The sequence below is a fragment of the Peromyscus maniculatus genome, chromosome 1, assembly GCF_049852395.1.
Source record: "Peromyscus maniculatus bairdii isolate BWxNUB_F1_BW_parent chromosome 1, HU_Pman_BW_mat_3.1, whole genome shotgun sequence".
NCBI lineage: Eukaryota > Metazoa > Chordata > Mammalia > Rodentia > Cricetidae > Peromyscus > Peromyscus maniculatus.
In genome coordinates, this window is record NC_134852.1 from 210865548 (window position 1) to 210889782 (window position 24235).

The following is a 24235-nucleotide window of genomic DNA, read 5'->3' on the forward strand; positions in this document are numbered from 1 at the left end:
CATCCCATCATCTCCCCACCATCTAAGAGCTTGTCTTTGAACCATGCCCAGCTGTTTTCTATAAAACTGGTACCAAGCAGTCCCAAGCCAGATTTGTCTATACATATACAGACACAGCATTACCATTAGCACATCAGTTCTTCTTTGTGGTTTCACATTCCAGTTTTATTATCTGTAGTTAGTCACTATCTGAAAATATAAAATAAGAATTTCTAGCTACAAACATTTCATAAATTCTAGGTAATGTTTATTAGAGTGTTTTTAGTCCATTCTGTTTTATTGTTAGTGGTCAGTTGTTGTACCTTGCTGCCTCATTTATATCATAGAAGCTGGCACACATGAGTGTTGTACTCTCTGCAGACTGAGGCATTCAGTGGGTATCTTGGAATGCACCCCTGCAATAAGGGGCCAATTACCTTAAAACCCTTTCAGTCACATTATTTCATTAGTCCCTTCCAGCTAATCCTGTGACGTCAGTAGGTCTGTCTTTAGTTAGGTGAAGAACTTGAAGAGGCACTGAGGGCATGGTGGCTCCCCAAGACAGGGTTAGGGCTCTGTACACTCATGGCTGTTTGTATCACATCTGGAGAGAAGTGCTCTGAGGCACAGATGTTTAGTGGAAGGGACGAAACACATGCTGTAATGAAAAAAAGAAAAAAGAAGAAAGAAAAGAAAACAATTTTAAATAAAAAGACTGGGAGTAAAAGCAGAGAACAAGACATTTGCTTCCATTCTAGCATGGCAGAAAATAAGATACTTCTGGTTTGAGCCTGAGCACGGGGTGGAACCGGCAGTGGTTTAACTTGGGTGAGACCCCTCTTGGACTACATCTGGTCTGGGACTTCTTGGTATGGATTTTATAAAAACCAGCTGGGCACAGTTCAAAGACAAGCAGCAGCATGGCGGAGGCGCTGATTGGTGGATTTATTAGCACAGACCAGCAGATTTAAATATGTGCAGCTCAGCTAAGCAAATAGGAGAGAGGAGGCTAAATTTATACAAGTATCTGAAGTGTGTAAACGCTAAAAAGGGAGATTATTCATTTAATACAATACACAGGGGCATGATGTGCAATAATAGGATAAAAACTTAAGCTGAGCATATAAAATTTTTCCCGATAATGAATCTATTGAGGCTGGCTGTGGCACAGCCTTTCTCTAGAGAAGCAATGGAAATTTCAAGCCTTATGGTTTTTAAAACTTTCTTGGGAACTAGGTATTAGGTGTTAGAGCATTGTGACTCATTTGGCCAGGTGTGATAATGGCCTTATGGTTGGATAAGGATATGTCAGGGCAGGGGATACAGCTCAACTGGTCAAGTGCTTGCCTGGTATACACAAAGCCCTAAATTCAGTCCCCAGCACCCCATATAATTGGACAGGTGGTGCACACCTGTAAGCCCAGCATTAAGGAGGTGGAGGGAGGAGGATTAGAAATTCTACATCATCCTTGACTACGTAGCAAGCTTGAGGCCAGCCTAGAAAAATGAGACCCTGTCCCCAAAACCAAAAGTGGGAGGGGCGGCAGGATGGCTCAACAGCTAAGAGCACCGCCACTGAGGCTGATGACCTGAGTCTGCTCCCCAGAACTCAGCGTGGTGTAAGGCAGAACTGGCTCCTGCAGGTTGCCCTGTGACCTTTGCATATGATGGCACACCCCACGTGTGGCAATGCATTATGATAAAAGGGTCTCTTACATTCTAAGAGATTTGAGCTTTTGCTGGACCTCACAGCCAGGGTTAATGGCACACCCTGAGGTCACTTAGTGCTGCTGTCCTACTCTGTACTCAGGCTGTTTCTTTAACCTGCCTTTAGGAGGATAATGTAACAACCAACCTTATCTGCCTTGGATTAAACAACTTTTACAATTTAAGCTAATGTTTAGCTGTAATCTGAAATTATGTTCTTTCATGCCCCTGACCCAGAGTAATGCATGTGTGTTTGCATTTGTGTTAGAATATTTTTTTACTGCAAGTTATCAAATAGGATGAAAGTGGCCTTATAAAATGAGTATCCACCATACATTCTGAAAGCAGCATTCAGATATTGCTTGATAGTGTTGGTTTGTTATCTGGGTCAGGTGCAGTCAGTTGAAGTCAATAACTTTATGCCACATAAAACTCTGTTGAAGATTTGTGCAAAAAATCCCTCATTCCTTCCCTGTGTGATACTTTCTTTGTTGGTCAATAAAAGAGAGAGCAAACCCCTCTGTTAGGACACAGACAGACAGACAGACAGACACACAGAGAGAGAGAGAGAGAGAGAGAGAGAGAGAGAGAGAGAGAGAGAGAGAGAGAGAGAGAGAGAGAGAAAACAGACAGATGCATAGGACAGCCTTCAGGCAGGCACAGATTCAGACTCATAGACAGACAGACAGACAGACAGAGGACAACAGAAGACACAGGAACAGTAAACTAAAGAATTCAAATCTGGGCTAGCACTTGGTTACGTGACATCCAGGGGAAGTGCTTGGATTTCTTTCCTTGATGTGATACACCTTATTGGTGACTCTGGGTTTATTATTAATCAAACCAAACACACCGAGTAAATAAATGTGAAAGGTTTAAGTCTCTTCTCCAGTGTTACATACACTGGATTATTGACATACAACAAACTTATAAAGAGATTTGCTTTACAATACTGAAGCAAAGAAAGAGATGAGGGAAAAGAAATAGAAAGGGGAGGAAGAACAGGCGAAGAAGATGAGAGAAAGGAGGATGGATGAAGCCAGCGTGGCAAATTCTTGATCACCTGACTCTTAGGGGAGTACTGACAGTACATTTTACTATTTTTCTGCTTTCTCATATGCTTGCAAACCTTCACAATAAAAATTGTTGATTGTGTTTTCCTGAACAAAATTTAGCAGTTCACCTGTCCCTGGGCTCTGGGACTTAACAATGCCTTCCATTGGGTGAACAGACTTCTGGTCAACCAGAATCCAGGAACTTTTCTATCTTGTTCTTGAGATGAAAGACACTTTCTAAATCTGTAGGTGGAAGTCAAGAAAATCCTTAGCACCAGGTGGTGGTGGCACATGCCTTTAATCCCAGCGCTTGGGAGGCAGAGGCAGGCTGGTCTACAAAGCGAGTTCTGGGGCAGGCTCCAACGCTACACAGAGAAACCCTGTCTTGAAAAAAAAAATAGAAAATCCTTGGCAATGCAAATCTCTATTTTCATTCCCAGAGATGGGTCTTTTAAGGTGAAAGGCAGGTTGTTGAACCACTTCTCACAGGCCACCCCTGATCTTCTGTCATTGAGGGTAGATCTGGTGTTTTGGGGATGACAGAATCTTGGTTTCTCAAATGGAGAAACAGTCCCCTTTTGTTGAGTTTGGGAAGAAAAAGGGTCATCCATAAAGGGGAGTGTGTGTGTGTGCGTGTGTGTGTGTGTGTGTGTGTGTTTAGATGAGAGTGGAAGTGAGTTTGATATTTGCTTAGCTGATTTACAGTACTTCTGTCTTACCTTTCAGGTCATTGGAATTAGAGTCGTATGCCTCTATGCTCAGCAGGAAGGGAAAGATTTGAAACCCCACTAAACATCCATAAATCTAGAGACTAAAACAAAAACAGAAAACAATAAAAACAGGCTGTGGAGATAGTTTTTCAGGTAAAAGTACTCGCCAGGCAAGTAGGAACAGCATTTGAACCCTCTGTACCCACATAACTGCCAGATAGGTATCCTGGTGACCAGTCTGTAGTTCCAATATGCCAAAGGCAGAGACAGGCTCCCAAGAGCAAGATGGCTAGCTAGACTAGTCAAAGCTACGAGTTCTGGGTTTGAGTGAGAGATATAAAAGATTCAGAGAGATAGAGGAAGACACCAGACGCAAACTTCCGGTTTCTACATGCACACACACTTGGAGATATACACCTGAACACACGTGCACTCACACATGCAAAAACAAATAAAACCAAATCAAAACAATAGAGAATCGAGTTGGAGGTCTAGCTCATTGACAGAGCGCCTGTCTAGGATGTGTGAGCCTCGAAGCTCTGCAGGGTTTTTGTTATTTTTTTTTTAAAGAAAGAATTTATAAAGCAAACTCTTTCCGTCATTTCCCCTCTCTAAGAAGACCTCGCCTCACCTTCTTGCTTTGATTGTTTATGGCAGGAAGTCTAAAGAGCTTTTGTAGTGTAGGCCTTGTCTGCTTCTTAGTTTGCTGGAGGAATATAAATATTTGATCTGGATGCTGCTGATGGCAATCGAGCATGAACAAAGCCTGATATCCCAGGAGCTGTCGTGTCTGAAATTTTCTAGAACGTGCAACTAGGCCAGCGTGGGGCAGTAAGAAAGAGGTGGAGACGGGTTTATGTGAAGGTGACTCTGGGCACACGGGAACTACCTGAAGGGGACTGGAGTGGGATGTGTGCCGTGCATACTTTCTGTAGCCCCAATAACTGTCTTGGGCTAGGCCAGTATCCCCCACCAGGGCACTTGAAGAAGAGGTCATTAAACTTCCTGGGTCTTCCTTCCACGCCGTCCTCTGCCCACTGAGCTGTCATTTCCCCTTCTTAAGCTCCCCAACCCACCAAATAAAGCTGGGTAAGCCATGCCTAGTTTTCCCACCGCATTCGTGGCGTTTGGCACCACCCTCATATAAAGATGTGTCAGGGAGGCTGGCGTTGGCACACGCCTTTAACCCCGGCCTCTGAGAGGCAGAGGCAGGTGGCTGTCTGAGCTGGATGCCAGGCTGGTCTGCAAAGAGAGTTCCCGGCCAGCCAGGGCTGCAGAGTGAGAACCTGTTTCAAACAAACAAAAGAAAAAGTGTTTGCCAGCGGCAAGGGAGATGGTTCAACTGGGAAGGTGCAGCCCATGCAGGCAGGAGGATCTGAGTTTGTTCCCCAGATCCACAAAAACAAACAGACCAACCCCAGGTGCAGGGCCCTGAACCTGTAATCTTAGCACTGGGAAGGTAGAGACAGGAGGATTCCTGGGACTTGCTGACCAGCCAGTCTAACTGAATCATCAAGCCTCAGATTCAGCAAGAGAACCTTGCCTAAATAATCAAGCAATAGAGGAATATACCTGTCCTCCATCTCTGGTCTCCACGTGCATATATACGCAAGTGTACCCACATCTGTACATACAAGTTCACATAGGAATGTGTGCACTACTCTCTTAGGCCATTGTGGGTCGCTGAAACAAAAACCCGAGGCTTGGTGGGTTGTCTAGAAGAGAAATCACAGCTGTGCGCGTCCAGAGTTGGTGCTAGCAGCTATCATCCCGGGCTTCATCACTACAGATCACATTATGGCGCGAGCGACCATAGGTCAAGGAAGCAGGAGGCACACACGAGGCCAGTGTCACGCTTTCGTGGGAACCAACTGGAAGCCCATGAGAACAACACTGATCCCTTCTGAAATCGCACTCTGGGTGACACAACCATCTTTCCCTGGGCCCCTAACACTTAAAGGCTCCGTTACCTTTAGCGGAGCCTCCCTGAAGACGGCGCCTCCAGCGCACGAACATGTGGGCTCAGGCCAGCTCCTAACCGAAGCCTCCTTCCCGTGTTTTTTCATGGCCCAACTTAAAACTTATAGTCATGAAGTCTTTTTTGATGGCTCAGTCAGAATTAATCCATATTCATTTCATTTACCTCGACACCTCATACATAAGCTTATAACAATACTTAACACCCCGTTCTAATAGTGTGTTTAGTTGCCTGCCTTCCCTGCTAGGCTGTGGGCTTAGGGCGAACAAACGCTTTTCATCTACATTTCCCAGTGCCTGGTATAGTCGAGGCGCTCGACATCCTTGAATAAATCTCGGAAGCCGTGACGTTCCAAATGGAAGCTCATCAAGTTTAAGTGGCTAGAACAAGTGAGCCGGCCTTCATCCAGCACATGCGCAGTGTTCTTAGGGCCTCGGGTTTGCCAGTCTGTCTCAAGGAGATCCTGCTCCACGCCCAGGAGATGTAGCTGTGCTTTAATTGAGACTTTCTCCCAGTGTAGTTAGTCCCAGAGTGGGCAACCGTTCCCCCATTTCTGTGTCTCCAGAACAGGATGATAAATAATGCAGTGATCGCACAGGAGAGATTAATTCTGCTACCCCGAGCTGCCGCTGAACTTTAGAGCCCAGGAAGGAAGCAGGACTTACACTGCGTGCAGCGATTTGCGGCGGCTTTTGTTTGTTTGTTTCCGTTTAACGGAGGCGAGAGCGCGGTTTGTTTGGCTTCTTCTTCAGTAAGAAGCATCTTGATGTAACTAGTCCGGACATCTGTCCCACTTTCAAAAATTACAAGTTTCGATCACTGCTAAATTGTACGGATTCCAGTCTGTCTGCTCTGCATACATTTGCATTCATAAAAGCGGAATCAGGCTAAAAGTCTTTCTAGTGTAATCCCCTAAATGCATGAAGTATTAGATGGCTTTCCCCCACTAGTTCATCCGTTGCTAGGAACTTAAAAGGATCATTGATTTGAATTATTTAATGTGTACAGCAAGTTGAGTTTCTTTTCCTTAAAAAAAGGAAGACCCATCCTTGGGTGCTGCTTTAGTTTTTATTTCAATTAACATTTATTTATTTATTTATTTATTTATTTATTTATTTATTTATTTATTTATTTATTTATTATTTTTAAGTTTGGGTTTTTCACGGCGGTTTCTCTGTGTGGTCCTGGCTGTCCTGGAACTCACTCTGTAGACCAGGCTGGCCTCAAACTCAGGGATCCTCCTGCCTCTGCCTCCCGAGTGCTTGGATTAAGGGTGTGCGCCGCGGGTGTGCGCTGAGCGCCCCCCCCCCCGCGCCTGGCTTATTTATTTATTTATTTATTTATTTATTTATTTATTTATTTATTTATTTATTTAATTATTGGAGGCTCGTATGTGTGCATGCTCAGAGGCTGACTTTCCAGCTTTCATCTCCCACCATGTGGATTCCAGGGTGGCCAGCCTTGACGGCAAGTGTCAGTACTCACTCAGCCATCTTGCCCCCCTGCGTTAATTTTTTTTTCATGTGAAATCTCATTATTCTTGGGAAAATTTTTAAAGCTGTATTCACATGAGCTTCAAAAAAGGGCCAGATTTCTTCATGTTTTTAGACGTCCAGGAAATGTTTGATTGTAATGAAACACTGGTGCGAAAATTGGGTTGAAATTGCTGAGCTAAAAATAAAGCTGTAGCTGCGCATTACTCTAATGTTGTAACTTTTTTCTTTGAGGATTGCACAGACTTAGAGACAAGAAGGAACATTCTAGTTTGTAATAAAATTGTCACCCTGAATGTTTGTTGCTGCTTTTGAAATTTTAAGCCGGTTTTTACTCAAATTCAGTCAACAATTTTAGACTTGAAATGTTGAACATTTTGTTGTATGATCTAAGTCTTAATTCTTATTTATTTATTTTGGTATTTTACTCTCTCATAGAAAAGCAGCTGTGTGTCACATCAGCACAATTCAACTGCTAACATCTGGGGGACAAGGTTTATTTTTGTGCTCTGTTCAGAAAGCAGGCCAGAAATGGAAGTCTCGTTTGTGCCGTTTAGTGTGGCTTTCTATGGCAATCCGAGGCTCTCATTTAATCCTTTGACAGCACAGCACAAATGCACAAGGCAAAGTCCCGTCTGTATGTGACGCCCGACTTGTGATGGGAGACTGGGGGAGGATTAGAAAGATAACTCTGCCATTTGTCATCTAAACCCGGCACTTTTGAGAGCTCATATGGAATGCGAGGACAATTAAAAGCCGTCAGTGGCCTTACAGCAGGTATAATGAGAACCACCACCCAGGACACACCAGGCGCACGTCACCTGGACCAGAAAGTGCATCACCAACACAGACAGTCTGTTGACCTTGTACAGCAAATTCCCCTGGGAATTCTAGCGAGTTATTGATGGAACACTGAGCATGGAACAGTAAGTATGGATTCTAATATCTGGTGCAGCAGAACCCTCACTTAGGGTCACAGCCGGTTAAAGTCATGTTAGGACACAAGACAGAGCAGGTGAAGCTGGACAAAGGGTGTAAACGTGTTCTTATAATAAATAATAAGTCACCGATGATAGATGTTCGTTACTGGTTAAATACCTTAACCAAAAGAAGCTAGTCATCGAGGAGGGCCGGAAGCCAGCAGCATCCTGCCAACGTGAGCTGGGATGTGAGCTGCATGGGGCTCTGCTTCTAGCCTGGAATCAGGTTTTGATGTTACATGCAGCTACTCTCCCATTTTCACTTCACATCAATTCTTCCTGAATTAATACACGTTAACACTAGCTGCAGCTTCTCAAATCTATGAATCTTGCTGATGTTTCTCCCTGTACATGTCTTTTTCCTTAAAGTCTCTCTGAGGCCTTTCAGCCTGTGTCAGAGGCCTAATGTATGGGTGGTAATGTGGGCATGTATGCAAGGAGGCTGCCAGATGAGAGGAGAGTGAGGCTCATGCCCTCCGGGCACTGCTCTCTGATAAGGAGAGAGAATAAATGGTTCTGCTACACAAGGGCCTGTGCCATCCAAAGGGGATACACGTTAATGTGTTAGGCAGAGGGGCAGTGAAAACATTTTTCTCTATATATATTTTTTCGCATATTTGAACTGTGTTCTAACTTTTTAAAACTGAAAACAGATATAAGGACTTAGAGGACCTGGAAAGCTGTCTGGTTGTAGGGAATCTGCCCTCATCTGCAACATCCCACTGTGCCTCAGTTTCCCTGAAAGCTGCCTTGCCTTGTGGAGTCCTCCTTTCACAGTGTGCAGTGGTAGTTAATAAAATGCTTGTCTCGTTGGGCCTCAGTGCATTCCTGGTTGCTTTCTTTTGGCCTTTGCTGTGGGATTTCCTTGCTCAAATAGCTCACACTAGGCCTTAGCATTGGCTCCCATTGTGCCTTCTCACTGGACAGCTTGCCTAAAGGACCTGGGATGTGGACACTATCATCTTTCGGCTCCCACAGCTCCAGCCTAAGTCACAGAGGACTCCTTTTGCTCCCCACAGGAGTTGTCCATCTGTGCTATTGGCAGAGGTAAGTGAGGTCTGGGCAGAAGCAGGTGTGGAAATCCAGAAGCAATAAATGCTGTTGCATGTGCCCAGTTTGAGGAGTGTTCGGTGTCTAAGAATTGGCCTTGAGGCAAGTACAGTGAGTCTTTCTCTCTCCTGCCAGACAGCTCCCAAATAATGACATGAAAACACTATTAATTATTAAAGCTTAACCTTAGCTTAGGCTTGTCCCACTAGCTCTTATAACTTATATTAACCCATATTTTTATTAATCTATGTTCTACCACGTGGCCTTTACCTCCCTCCCATTCTGTGTGTCCAACTTGTTCTGCATCTCCATGGGCGTCTCTCTCGTGCCTAGATTCATCTCCTACTTCCTCTCTCTCTGCCCAGAAGTCCTGCCTATACCTCCTGCCTAGCTATTGGCTGTCCAGCTCTTTATTAAACCAACCACAGCAATATATCTTCACATAGTGTACAAATAGCCCACAATAGGCAAGTCTGAAATTCCTGGGAGAAAAGCTCATGAGGGTGGGTGCTGACTACCTGAATAATCACTGTGTTTAAACTCACAGTGTACTGCCCAGTGGCCATCCCAAAGAAAATGGAGAGAAGCTAAATGGCCTTTGCAGGAGACCCCTGAAAAGTGGGGGCTTCCTCCCTGACCCCGGATTAGGCACAAACCACAACAAAACACCTGTTTTCACAGAGAGATCCTTTATTAAGAGGGGAAGAAAAGTTAAAGTGGCTGCTTTCTGACTGGGGCAGAAAAACAGCAGCAAATGACCTTGCAGGTGGGATTTTTAAGAGGAGAAGAGGAGGTCTGGGTTAGGATGGGCTAGGATGCGGTGGTAAAGGAGGTAGGGGACTAGAGAGAAAAGGACAAGAGAAAGGGGGAGGGTATTTGTTCTGGAGGGACAAAGGAAGCCTCAGGATAGAGGGGAGACAGACATGGCACACGGGCAAACAGTGGTTCATAAAAGTAAAGGGGATCCCATGTTAGGATGAGGTATTTAATTTTAATTGGGATGATAATTAGGTGAACCAAAGGGGGCTTTTGATTGCTGGACTTAGGTAGTCAGCCTCACGAGGAGGAAGTGGCCAAATAAGGGAAGAGACCTTGTGGGTAGCTTTTGGAGTATAATCTAATGGTTTTCAGTAAGGGGGGCGGGGCGGAGAAGGCAAGGCCTGCCAGAGCCACGTGCTCATCCCAAGTCAGACATGAGGTAGGAGGGGACAGCGGACAGTGCGATCCTGAGGACTGAGGGCAGAAATGGTTGGGGTGCGGAGGTCTGGCTGGAGCTGCTGAGCAGGAATGAGAAAGTCAGAACAAACAGAGTCACTGGACACAAAGGACTTTGAGCCACCTTAGGAGTCCCTTGAAACGATTTCTAAGATCTGTTTGGTGTGTGCCTTATCCCAGGCAAAATGACAATAACAACAACAACAACAACAATAATAATACTGAGTGCTTCCTGCCTGGTACCCTGTTGTAGAATATTATTTTAATGGTGTGTTACTTTTGTTTATGTTGCATTTGTTTAACTCTGTGAAGCTGTGTTACTGTGCCTGTCTAAAACACCTGACTGTCTGATAAAGAACTGGTCAATAGCAAGGCAGGAGAAAGGATAGGCAGGGCTGGCAGGCAGAGAAAACTGGGAGGAGAGATCTAAGATGTAGCAGCCAGAGGAGGAAGATGAGTCCAGGGATCAGCCACCCAGCCACCCAGCCACCCAGCCACCCAGCCACCCAGCCAGCCACAGGGTAAAAGTAAGATTTACAGAAGTTAGAGAAAAGGAAAAGCCCAGAGGCAAAAGGTAGTTGGGATAATTTAAGTTAAGAAAAGCTGGCTAGGAAGTAAACCAAGCTAAGGCCAGGCATTCATAATTAATAAGCCACCATGTGTGATCTATTTGGGAGCTGGGTGGTGCCCCCCCCCAAACAAACCACACACACACACACACACACACACACACACACACAGACAAACATGGTGGGGGTGGTTGGCAGGGGAGGAGAAGATGAACAAAAGGAGCCACAAGAGAAAAAGCCAAGGAGAGAGAGAAAGGACATGCACAGAGTGTTGTCACTGAAGATGAGGAGCTGAGGTGCCTCATCCAAGCAGAGCGTGGCAGGCGCCGTGGGGTGTGGTAGAAGAGAACCCCTTTGGGGCCTGATTCTGTACTTTCTTTACCTGAGTTATAACGCTGGTGTATATGTAGCTATGGAGAAGAGTACTGTTATAAACAGAAAGCTTGGCAGGGGAGTGTACTCCTGATCTACAATGGACACCAGAGAGCTCTTCTACCCTCCCCCCCCAGAACAGGCCGTTAGAACGGAAGGTGACCTTGGAGAAGGAAGGAGAAAGCCTGGCTCATGTCCAGCTGTCTGAGGAAAAGCATGAGACCACACCGGTCAACGCTGGAAGTCCTCAGCTCGGCCAGTGGCTGTGTTCCAGCCTCGTCCTGTTACCTTGGAAATCCAAATATTTCCAGTCCCTCCCTTTCTCTGTGCCAGCGTGGACGGGGCTGTGACAAGCGCCTGCGCCGTCACAGGGACACGATTACTCACCCTATGGCTGCACATGCAGATGGAGATGAGAACCGAGGGCTCCGGAGGTGGAGGAGATGTGATAATAGCCATGTTTCATTTATCTTGCCTTAAACCTGTGGGCCAAAAGAGGCAGCTTGACCTTCCATTTAAAAGGAATAACAATAAGATAAATCTCTACTTTTTCTTCATGTGTTTCCTATTTTGCCCTAATTTCATAGATGAAATCACACACTCAGAACTGACTTCATAATTTAGCTCTGAAGTCTAGAAAGGCTACACAGGGGGAGCACAGTGCCTTTTAATATACACAGGGGGAGCACAGTGCCTTTTAATATACACAGGGGGAGCACAGTGCCTTTTAATATACACAGTGGGAGCACAGTGCCTTTTAATATACACAGGGGGAGCACGGTGCCTTTTAATATACACAGGGGGAGCACAGTGCCTTTTAATATGCACAGGGGGAGCACAGTGCCTTTAATATACACAGGGGGAGCACGGTGCCTTTTAATATACACGGGGAGCACAGTGCCTTTTAATATACACAGGGGGAGCACAGTGCCTTTTAATATACACAGGGGGAGCACGGTGCCTTTTAATATACACAGGGGGAGCACAGTGCCTTTTAATATAAATGGGGAGCACAGTGCCTTTTAATACACACAGGGGGAGCACAGTGCCTTTTAATACACACAGTGGGAGCACGGTGCCTTTTAATACACACAGGGGGAGCACAGTGCCTTTTAATATACACAGGGGGAGCACAGTGCCTTTTAATATACACAGTGGGAGCACAGTGCCTTTTAATATACACAGTGGGAGCACGGTGCCTTTTAATATACACAGGGGGAGCACAGTGCCTTTTAATATACACAGGGGGAGCACGGTGCCTTTTAATATACACAGGGGAGCACAGTGCCTTTTAATATGCAGAGGAGGAAGATGTGCCCTTTAATACACCTATGCCCTGGTGTGTTAGTCACCTAGAAAGCTGGAGGAAAGAGCTCCCAACTGAGCAGGAACAAAGAGGGTGCTGTGTGAAGGGTGTCCTGGAATCCCTGACCCAAGAGCAAGTGGAAGTTCTAGGAGAAATTATAACTATTATTATCTTTTTGTTTTCAACATTAATGCAGGAACTTTAATTAATTGCACCCTCACTTCAGAGCACACAGCCACTGGCATCCCTGCCAGCCCTTGCTCTTGTGCAGTGTATTACCCCTGGTTCCTGTCAGGATCATGCTCCACCCAGCCACCACCCATGGTGATGGTTCTGATATATTTAATGTGCCTTTGTTTGTCTGTGGGTGCTCTGACAGGCTGTGGAAGCTGGTGCTATCAATTTGTCCAACAGTGCTTCTCCACGTGTCTTGCAATCTTTTTGTCTTGTTCAAGTGGACTTTTAAGGTCCAGCCTTCCTGCTATGTGCACGTCTAATTTATTGACTAAATTACCAAGGATAATTTAGAGTTCTGACTTCCTTATCTGGTCTCTACAAAAGCTGCATTTTGTACCAGGTGAGTTAGGTGCTTTATTTCATTTGACCTGTGGATTAACACATCAGGAGCGGTGCATTGTTCTAATAGTGATGCCAACACTGAGTGAGAGCAAGTGGGAGTTACAGCAGGGATTCAACAACACTAGCGAGTGACGTGACTTGAACCTGGAATGTCCCCCATAGGCTCGTGTTTTGAGTGCTTGGTCTCCTGCTTGTACTGATATTTTGAAGGCTATGGAGCCTTTGGGAGAGGAGGCCTGAGTGGTAGAAGCAAGTTACTATGGAGCCAGGCTTTGAAGGGTAGAGCCTGGCCTGTGTCCTGCCATGGTCCCTGCTTCCTGGTCTTCCACCTTGTGAAGCATGTCCATGACACGCTCCTACTACGCAAACCCCAGGATGACACCCCCACTAAGACGGGCTGCTGTGGGATGGTCTGTATGTCAAATTGCTCTGATTGGTCAATAAATAAAACATTGATTGGCCAGTGGCCAGGCAGGAAGTATAAGTGGGACAAACAGAGAAGAGAATTTTGGGAAGCAGAAGGCTAAGGAAGGGAGACACTGCTAGCCACTGCCATGACAAGCAGCATGTGAAGATGCCGGTAAGCCACGAGCCACATGGCAAGGTATAGATTTATAGAAATGGATTAATATAAGATATAAGAACAGTTAGCAAGAAGCCTGCCATGGCCATACAGTCTGCAAGCAATATAAGTCTCTGTGTGTTTACTTGGTTGGGTCTGAGCGGCTGTGGGACTGGTGGGTTAGAGAGATTTGTCCTGGCTGTGGGCTAGGCAGGACCAGAAAAACTCGAGCTAAAATAGGCTAAGAACTTCTGAAACCAGGGACCAGACAAAATCCTTCCTTCTTAGGCAGTGTCTGTGAGACAAGTTGGTCACTGTAATGAAGAAATAGCTAAAACAGATGGTGATGTACCCATAGGCATGGAGAGGGCAAGTTGCTCAGCATCCTCAATGTGTCTGCTCCTCCAGCTGCTTCTGGCTCCCTCTCTTTTCTTGGTCTTTAATAATGTTGGCTCCAGCTCATCCACCTCTCTGCCCTCTGCAGGGCATGGCCTTTGGATTCAAGTAAAGAATAATTCTTTAGAATCATTTCATGCCAAATACAAAGGAATACAACAAAGCGTTGACCCTCCGTATCCATTCTCTCAGAAGACTAATGTTCTGGAAGCAAAGGTTGTCCTGAGTACCTCTCGAGATGTGTGCTCAGCTAAACCAAAATTTCATCCTTCAAACAGGAAATTGCAGCCTCAGAGCTTTAAAGCGAGATCTCGAATTGCTCCACCAGTTGGATAAAGGAATAACTGCTGGTGATTTCAGTTGCCCAGTAGGTGAGGGATCAATTTATCTGTGAGGATTGCTTAACCAAACTTTGTACAGGAGTCTGGAAACTTTTGTTGTGCCTCTGAAGAATGTAACAGTTAATAGATTGTGGAATATGAGCCCTGTGTGTGGGTATGTTTCCATGCCCTTGTGAATCTGGTAAAATAAATCTGTTTTCTCTTTTTATTATAAGATGTTTGTCGCCAACTGCACTTGCATTACCATACAGAGTAACTCCCAAATCGCACTGCGTGAAATGTTTCAAACCTTAATACATAAGATCCCTAGCCACGTGTGACAGAAGAACTTCCGTTCAGTACTGAAACTCTGCAGAAAGTATTTCATCTTATCTTCTCAGATCTTGTATTTTTTTCCTCAAGCCTTCATTTCTATTATATTCATTTTCAAAGTAGCACAGGTAAGTAATATTTTTCAATAATCAATTATCTTTGGGCATTTCTCTGTCTCCTTCCTTACTCCTTCAAAAAATATGTCCAGTAGCTGATGTTATATTTCATTCAAATTATTTGATTCTCTAGTGCAGGATTTAAAGCATGTGCCTGATTTTTATTGACTCGTCTTATTTCTTATCATTAAACATCTGTTCCCTCACCACATTGTAGGCCTGATTGACTCTTCTAATAAAGTTTCCAACATTCTTTTTTCAATATGTACTGGCAAACTATTAACTATTTTGAGTTTTAAATGTTTCACAGAGCATGCTGACTCAGTATGTTTGAAAGCACCAAAGCACAGAATAAGAAGATAATGTTTACCTAACATGAACACGAGTACCTCACACAATGGGAACACTGGAATTGGGTTCCAAAGGGTCATAAGGGGAAATAGCCCATAGTCTATGTCTGAAAAGGAACTATGAGGAAAGCTAGTTCATCGTGGAATGGAGGAGTCTCACTGTGGGAACTCAGGAACTCCACCTATGCAGCTACTGGGAGGACTTCCTGGAGGCAGCTGGAAAACTTTCGGCCAACCCTTCAGACTCCTCACATCCGTTTACTGGAACTGGAGTGTGGTCCTTTCCGGTCTGATAGATCCTCTCTGCAGAGCAGTCATGCTCAGTGGATCCCACAGGCTGCTCAGTCCATCCTGGCAAGGCAGGCACCGGACTCAAAGCTGTTCCCAGCTTTGCTGGGTTCACTTTCTCACTATTGTGTGAGATTTTGTTTGCATTTTGACAAACAAAGCTTGCTTGGAGTCAGAGGTCAGAGCTAGCCACCAGTTAACCATCGAGGGTTAGAGGACTGTAGGGAGAGGGACAGGAAGTGATAAGTTGAGACAGAATCTTAGCCCTTTAGGTTGGAGGAATGGAAGAGGTAGGAAGTCATCAGTGGCTGCTCCCCTGCTTCCCTGATCTTTAATGTTTTTACCCCAATATCTGACTCCTGGTTTTTATTGATAAGATTAATTAGATTTATACTTCATCTGGCTCCCAACGTGGGATACCATATGTAGATGGACGTTTCCTGTCCCAATTGCCTGGTCCCAAATAAACACACAGAGGCTTATGTGAATTATAAATGCTTGGCTGATAGCTCAGATTTATTACTAACTAGCTCTTACATTTTAAGTTAACCCATATTCCTTATTTACCCTCTGCCACATGGCAGTACCTTTATTAGCATGGCACGTTCATCTCCTGCTCCCTCTTCGTCTGACTAGTGACTCCTGACTCCTTTTCCTTCCCATCATCCTTAGTTTGGTACCCCACCTATCCTTCCTGCCTGGCTACTGGCCAATCAGCATTTTACTAAACCAGTTCAAGTGACAAGTCTCTACAGTGTGCAAGAGCATTATCACACAGCATCTCACTCTCTTAGAATCCAAGCTCAGAGTGCTCAGATGTGCCGGGCAGTGGTGGCGCACGCCTTTAATCCCAGCACTTGGGAGGCAGAGCCAGGCGGATCTCTGTGAGTTCGAGGCCAGCCTGGGCTACCAAGTGAGTTCCAGGAAAGGCACAAAGCTACACAGAGAAACCCTGTCTCGAAAAACAAAAAAAAGAGTGCTCAGATGTGCTGTGACGTGGTAATGGAGATTGCAGAAGACCCAGGAAGACAGTGAGAGCAAGATCAGGCAGGGCATGGCCAGAACACTGGGGTTCTTACTAGTCACTCTCAAAGTCACATTAAAAGAAGAGCTTGGTACTGTAGGAGATTCAAGATCGATTCTTAACCCATCCCCCTCATTTTAAATCTCTCCTAGAATTGCAGGGGAAAACATTCTGATCACAGGAAATGTTATAGCACATTTTTGTAGAGAAATACAAAATATTAAAATGTATTATAAAGCCAAAGTATTAGATCAGGACTAGACTAATAGATCAATGAGACAGACACTATGTGCATTTGCAAATGCATAAAGTAGTATAAAATAAAGGGGTGAGCTAACTAGTGGGGGGATTGATCATGCAATAATTGATACAGATCATGCAATAATTGGCTAGTCCTCAGGGAAGAAATAAGCTTATTCACTTATATTATTTCTTATACCAAATAAATTTGAGGTGGATAAAAGTTGTCTATGTGATAATTGTACATTTTTTTAATGTTTAAACTATATGCTGGAGGGCTGGACACAGTGGCGCATGCCTTTAATCCCAACACTCAGGAGGCAGAGGCAGGCAGATCTCTGTGAGTGTGAGGCTAACCTGATCAAAGTATGAATGCATGAACACCATTGTAGTTAAACTTGCTTATTGAACCAACAGGCAGAGCACACATTAAGAATGTTTCCTTTTCATTTTATTATACATGCGTGAGAGCTTGCCTGCATATATGTCAATGTATGCGTGTCTGCCCTGCCTGTTGCCATGTCTACCCTGCCTGTTGCCATGTCTATCCTGCCTGTTACCATGCCTACCCTGAAGTTGCCATGCCTACCCTGCCAGTTGCCATGTCTACCCTGTCTGTTGCCATGTCTACCTTGCCAGTTGCCATGTCTACCCCACCTGTTTTCATGTCTGCCCTGCCTGTTGCCATGTCTACCCTGCCTGTTGCCATGTCTACCCTGTCTGTTTCCATGTCTACCCTGCCTGTTGCCATGTCTACCCCACCTGTTTCCATGTCTACCCTGCCTTTTGCCATGTCTACCCTGTCTGTTTCCATGTCTACCCTGTCTGTTTCCATGTCTACCCTGTCTGTTGCCATGTCTACCCTGCAGTTGCCATGTCTACCCTGCCTGTTGCCATGTCTACCCTGCAGTTGCCATGTCTACCCTGCAGTTGCCATGTCTACCCTGCCTGTTGCCATGTCTACCCTGCCTGTTGCCATGTCTACCCTGCCTGTTGCCATGTCTACCCCACCTGTTTCCATGTCTACCCTGCCTTTTGCCATGTCTACCCTGTCTGTTTCCATGTCTACCCTGTCTGTTTCCATGTCTACCCTGTCTGTTGCCATGTCTACCCTGCAGTTGCCATGTCTACCCTGCCTGTTGCCATGTCTACCCTGCAGTTGCCATGTCTACCCTGCAGTTGCCATGTCTACCCTGCAGTTGCCATGTCTACCCTGCAGTTGCCATGTCTACCCTGCCTGTTGCCATGTCTACCCTGCCTGTTACCATGTCTACCCTGCAGTTGCCATGTCTCCCTGCCATGATGGACTGTTTCACTTCATAGTGTGAGCCACAAATAAGCCCTTCTTCCCTTAAGGTGCTTTTCTAAAATACTTTGTCATAGCAGCAAGAAAAGTAATGCAGCTCAAAAGGACATCAAGAATGAAGGATGTCCCAGCACCAGGGGTCCTTGTGGGGAAAAGAGATCATGTCTTCAAACAGCAACTTGGAGAGACTGGAGGGGGCAGGCACAGGTTTAATAAAAATCCTCACATGAGAACCAGAGTCCCAGAAGCACTGACTGGTGTCTCCTTTTTATTGTTGTGGTTTTTGTTAGTGTTAGTGTTTTGTTTGCTTGTGTGTTGAGACGGGGTCTTACTCTATAGTTCTGGCTGGTCTAGAACTATGATGCAGACCAGGCCAGCCTCACACTTATATGAACCTCCTTTCTCTGCCTCTAGAGTTTGAGGATTACAGGCATGGGCCAGCACCATGCCCAGATAATGCAATACTCTGAGTGAGACCCAAACTGACCTAAGGACCTTCCAGTACATTTCTTCTCTGAAGGTTCACAATCTTCCACCCCCACAATGGGACTAATTTTCTGATATGTCCACCATGTTAGCATGGGGGTGTAGTGGGGCTCAAAAGTCTGAGGCATAGCTGGGTCCCCAGAGTTATGTAGTGAGTGTTGATGAAAGAGCTCGGTGTCCTGGTGAGGCTTCCTATACTCGGAATTTCTTTGGACCCACCAGCTCCTGAAAAATGACATGGAGACTTTTTATTAATTGTGAAAGCTTGGCTTTAGCTTAGGCTTGTTCCCAACTAGCTCTTATAACTTAAATTAACCCATTTATATCACTCTACATTCATTCTGCCACGTGGCTCCTTACCTCTCTTCCAAATTGTACATCCTTTCTCCTCTCCATCTTGCTGGTGTATTTCCAGCTCTCTGATTCTTCCCAGAGTTCCCATCTCTGCCTGGAAGTCCCGCCTATCATCTCCTGCCTAGCTATTGGCCATTCAGCTCTTTATTAAACCAGCCACAAGGTGCCTTGGCAGAGACACATCTTCACAGTGTACAAAAAGATTATCCCACAACAATTTCAGGACTGGACTATTTTTTGAATTTTTTAAAAATAGATTTTATGTTTTAACATTTTGGTTGTGTGCCCAGCCTTTAACAGCTGAAACATCTCTTCAGCCCAAGATTTAATTAATTAATTAATTAATTAATTAATTAATTAATTAATTAAGACAGGGTCTCTCTATGTAGCTCTGGCTGTTCTGGAACTCACTGTGTAGATTAGGCTGACCTCAGAGATCTGCCTTCCTGTCTCCCAAGTGCTGGGATTAAAGGTGTGTGCCACAATGCACAAAGCCACTTTTAGACTTGTGTGGGAGCCCGTTCTCGGGTTCCTCGTGGCTTTACCCAGCAGGTCCGAATAGAGGATGATCAGGACCACAGGCCTGAGTGCAGGTGTCTGAGATGGTCTGCACTTGGCTGTGCTGGGGGAGGAGGTCTTTTGCTCCACCCCTTGGTGTCTTTATAAAAACCCTGGGCCAGCCGGGGAGTGGTGGCACACGCCTTTAATCCCAGCACTCGGGAGGCAGAGGCAGGCGGATCTCTGTGAGTTCGAGGCCAGCCTGGGCTACCAAGTGAGTTCCAGGAAAGGCGCAAAGCTACACAGAGAAACCCTGTCTCGAAAAACCAAAAAAACAAAACAAAACAAAACAAAACAAAAAAACCCTGGGCCAGAGACAGTCGGGGCCTGTTGGAATAGGTTCCAGGCCCTCTCAAGGCTATCCTTTATTTTCTATCTGTTTATCTCCACAAGATTCTCTGCTATAAATCCTTCTATCTAATATTTCCTGCTGCTTGCACTCAAGAAAACTCTGGGAAGCTGTGGGGGTGGTGGGTAAACGCCCCACAGACTTGCAGAAAAATTAAGAAGAGTATGGTTTCCTCCACTGTCTCTGGTTATTACAATTATTAGCATCTTGTATAGCTATTGTTCATTTATTACAATTAACCAATATTAATACTAATATCTATCCCTGATTGAGAATTCCTTACTTACCCCCATCCCAAGACACCACTTAGGTTTAGTTTTAATGTCTCCTCTGGCTCTTCTTGACTTGGACCAAGTTTCAGTCCACTTTGTGCAGAAAGGCCCAAGGACGGCAGCGTGGGTTCTTAGAAACCACAGCTCCATGTATTCCGGGTCTCATACACATGGTCTGATGTTCTGATAGCTCACAACAGTGTTTCAAGGTTGGTGAGTGTCTCTCAGCCACGTGACTGGAAGAACTGCTCTTCTCCTGACAGATGACTAATTGAGCACACATGAGCATTTTTCCAGGTGGAGCATATTTCATGGGATTGCTTAAATTACAGCAGTACACGCAATAATCGTCCAATTACCAGACTTATGTTCACATTCCAGGCACTCTGTTTTCCCAACTATGTCTCCGGCTTTGAAAAAATGTGGCTTTAATCACTCTGAAAATGTAACTTGACGGATCTCTTTCCACCATCCATGCCCCTTCTGTTGACTGTTTCCTAGGTGCTCACGGACCTGCTGGCAATCTCCACTTTAAGAAATGAAAGACAAGTTTCCTGTTGCACTGTGACTACTGCTCCTAGTCTCTATTGGCTACTTTTCTTGTCTCTGTGATGAAGTCCCCGACGAATTGGTTTTGGCTCTCAGTGTCAGAGGGTCTCAGTTGATTAGGTGAAGTAGGTGCAGGGCTCTGAGAGAGGGTCATTCCATGTCAATCAACACTTGCTCAAATGGGACAGACCAGGAAGCAGGCAAAGCCAGCTCAGAGCTCTCAAATGCCTGGTGGACCCTCCTGCTAACCAGGCCCACCTCCTAAAGGCTCCACCGTCAGCTCACGAGCCGGGAACCATGCAGGCGAAACATGGTCCTGTGAAGGACACTTTGGGTTCAAACTGTAACACCATCAACTTCCTTGTTTCTTTCTTGGTGGGCATCTGGAAGCAAGATCTATTACTATGATTCTCTTTTCTTGTCCGCCCTTCTATTCCTTTATCTAGTGGACTCAGACCCCTTCCTCAGAACATGAAATTGATCAGGTAAACAGTGAGTCCCGAATGTCATCCTCCTCTGGGCCGATGGAGGAACTGCCTGTGTGCATTGCTCTCCCCTTAAAAGGTCGCTTGGTTTTTATGTTTTAAAATGACTGTGGTTTTCATCTCCAAGCATTCCCTTATCTTTTCAGCATCCCTCCCCTCCCTTCCCATAAACGTCCTTGTTTCCCAGAATCTGCCTCACCTCCTCTGCTTCTCTGTGTCATCCTATCCACACATGAGCCCTTATTACATTATATCTTCGATATCAATAACTCTGGCCTTTCTCCCGCGATCCAGACTGCAGTTTTCAAACGTCCCTGGACATTTATAATTGAGTCTTTCTCCCTCACCCTTCGGAGTCTCTTGAGCGATACCTCCCTCTACCTTTCTGCCTGCTATTGCCGTTCATTTATTCAGTGTTTACCAACAATAGTCTTCTTCTTTCTTCTGATTCTCTCTTCTTTGTTTGGTTGTCTTATTTCAGCTGCCCCTTGCACATTAACTCAGTGGTGATACTCAAAGTGTTTCCTGAACAGTCTGTCCGAATTCTGCCTTCAATTTGCTTAGGAACATTTAATGACTGTGTGTGGCCTGTTGCAAGACACACGTCTCAGGAAGACTCCAACCTCCGGAGTTCCAGGGAATGCTTTAAAAGCACAAAAGCACATGACTGAGATGGGAAGAAATGATTTCTGTTCATTCAATGAGAGAGTGCAGCTCTGCTTTCAATCAATGATTCTTTCTAAGATTTATTTTATTTTATTTTATTTTATGTGTATGATTATTTTGCCTGCATGTATGTCTGTGCATGCCTGGTGTCTGTGGAGGTGAGAAGAGGTTGTTCAATCCTCTGGAACTGGAGTTATGGATAGTTGTAGGCCACTTGATGGGTGCTGGGAATCGAAACCAGGTTATCTGCAAGAGCATTCCATGCCTTTAATACTGAATCATCACTCCAGGTCTCCAACTCATATATATATATATATTTAAAGGCAGGGTGTCACTGTGTATTCCTGCATGGTCTCAAACTCACAGCCCAGCTCATAATTCTTAAAAAAAAAAAAAAGCTAAACAGCAAACAATTTGGAGACCTACTATATTAATCTTAGCCTGACATTTAATGTGCTCTTCAACTAAATCTTAACTGAATTTCCTAAATGAGAACTGATACGCTACAAGCTGACTGTGAACCACCTACTGTTTGGCCAAACTGACTCATTACCAGTAGAAATCCAGAATCCCACCCTGTTAGGGACTGGCTCACATTGCCTTCCCCTAAGGGATGCAACTAAACTTCCTACGTTGAGTTCAATTCTATCTCTAACTCTAGCGGCTTGCTCACATTTCACCACCTCCTTCAGGCTTCCAGGAATGCTTTCCTTCCCCTGGAGTCCTCCGTGAAGTCCATTTCATGACGTCTTTGCACTTGTTGCAGACCTGCTGGGTTTTATTATTGGTATTCATGCCACTTGTATTTGTAGAATGCTTACAGCAGGTGTCCTAAACATCTTCCCATCATTCACAGCCACTAACACAGAGCTTTCTTTGGACGAAGCACTGATAGCATCTTCTATGTGAGTAACTATATCTTCTTTTCTATGCTCTTGTCCTGAAGGAGTCAGTATGAGAAAACACAAGGTGTATGTTTATGTAAAATAGATAAAAAGAATGAGAAGACTCAAAAAGGGAGAAAGTGGCTATGAGAAACAAAACAAAATAAAAAACAACTTGCCTTACTCAGCACTGTCCAAGAAGGAAGAGAACTGACCCTCACTTGGTCTTCAGCCCTCTTTACTGCACCTTTATTTGCGTGAACCGACATAGAAGATGTCAACCCGTTAAGACTTCTGGTGTCCTTGGAGATAAGGACTGCCATGCTGGGATAGGAGTGCTGAACAGGGAAGTCCTGAGCAGCAGTGTTGAGTGGGAGGACCGGGCATGAGAAATAAAGAAGACAAAAACAATAGCTGGGACCAGGAGGTCTTGCATAAGCTGATGGTTTACACCAAGCATGTTTATTAAGAAGTACAGCATCATGTATATTAGTTACAGGGGGAAAATGGCGGAGGTCAGAACACAGGACACCTCAGGCACGGTTGCCTTAGGATGGATAACCACAGCCCAGGGAGAAGAGTCGGGTCCCCGGGGGCTGCAACCTTGACTCCTTGAAGACACTGGCTCAAGCCCTAGTCCGGTTTTGCCAAGTCCACTCCTAGGCAAGGACAAAGAACTGAAGTTTCCTTTGATCAATTCCTCTAAGGAAGCCGTGGGCTGGTCTGGCTCCCCACACATGCTCATCATGAAGATGGGGAAAACCGTAGCTGAAATGACGAGGACAAGGGCATGTGCCGAACAAGCCAAGCACATGCCGCCAGGGGCTGATGAGAGCTGTGATTCCAGCCTTGTGCCTTGTCTCTTCTTTTATGACTCTCTAGAGTTGAGATCTTCTCTTGTGAGCAGAGGAAACATCTTAACTTCTGTCTGTCATTAGGACTGTATTATCTCCCTTTATGTCTCCCCTATCTGTGCATAACACACCCTGTAGGCATTCTTTGAGCCCTTATGAGTACCTATTATGCAACATCCATTTTAACACAGAAAATCCAGACTCTACCAAGAAGCCACTTGAAGCCTGCTCAATGTAACTAAACACGACCAATCCAACTCATAGAACCCTGGCCAAGGCACACAAATAACTCCTTCATCAGACATTTTGCTAGCTTGTCTGTTTTGCTCATGAAAGAACACTGGTGCATCTGTGTTATAGCTGTGTAAGGCTGGGCTGTGACACATCCCTTGCTTTTTCTATGAAGAGTGTGTAACTGATGACAAACTATGGCTAAGAAAATGGATATTTTTCTGACTTCAGTTCTGCACCGAAGCAGCTGACCGGCTTCCATTTGCTTTTATGCGGCTCCTTTGCTCTTGGTTGATTTTGAGTAATAGCTTCACTTCTGCAGAGAGATTTTATTTGAAGTCTATTCAGAGATTTGGTTCAACAAACTGGAGTATAGGTTTCAGAAAATCTCTTTTGAACCTTACTATAATAGATTTTCTCATCGGTTATTCCTGGAACACTTCACCCTTCACAGCCATGCACTCAGCAGCATTGCTGTTAACAGCCTTGCGCTCACAGCCATGTATTCAGCAGCATTGCTGTTCACAGCCATGCATCCACAGTCATGCATCCACAGCCATGCATTCAGCAGCATTGCTATTCATAGCCATGCATTCAGCAGCGTTGCTGTTCACAGTCA